The sequence below is a fragment of the Penaeus monodon genome, chromosome 22, assembly GCF_015228065.2.
Source record: "Penaeus monodon isolate SGIC_2016 chromosome 22, NSTDA_Pmon_1, whole genome shotgun sequence".
Classification (NCBI taxonomy): Eukaryota; Metazoa; Arthropoda; class Malacostraca; order Decapoda; family Penaeidae; genus Penaeus; species Penaeus monodon.
In genome coordinates this window covers 40575846-40576273 of record NC_051407.1, presented here as the reverse complement: position 1 = coordinate 40576273, position 428 = coordinate 40575846, and positions in this window count along the sequence as shown.

Genomic DNA, 428 nt, shown 5'->3' with positions numbered 1-428 from the left:
CATCCTCACCACCTGATCCCTTCTGTGTTTTCCCCCACTTTGTATTCGGATAAGTTTTCTCCTTTTTTCCATATCTGTCATCACATCACCCCCAGGCTTGCCCGAGCGACTATCAAGTAGTATTCCCATCATCATTATTCGGATTGAAAGCCGGATTATCATTCAATATGAAGTCGTGCCCTCGATCGGCCGCGTAGGGCTAAGGTCAAGGGAGAAGACAAGTTTGTTTAGGGGAATTCTGTAACGTGCGCCGGAATCTCTCCCTGTGGCAGTTTATAAACAGAATCTAATTGATGCAGAGCTTCCCCTTATTCGGTAAGGGAACCCGTAAGGCCCGACCCTCTTACCTCACCCTCATTACCATTTCTAGAGAGTAAACTTACGAAAACTTTTAAATTTAAGTCTGTATTGTGTACCTCGTTTTCCCC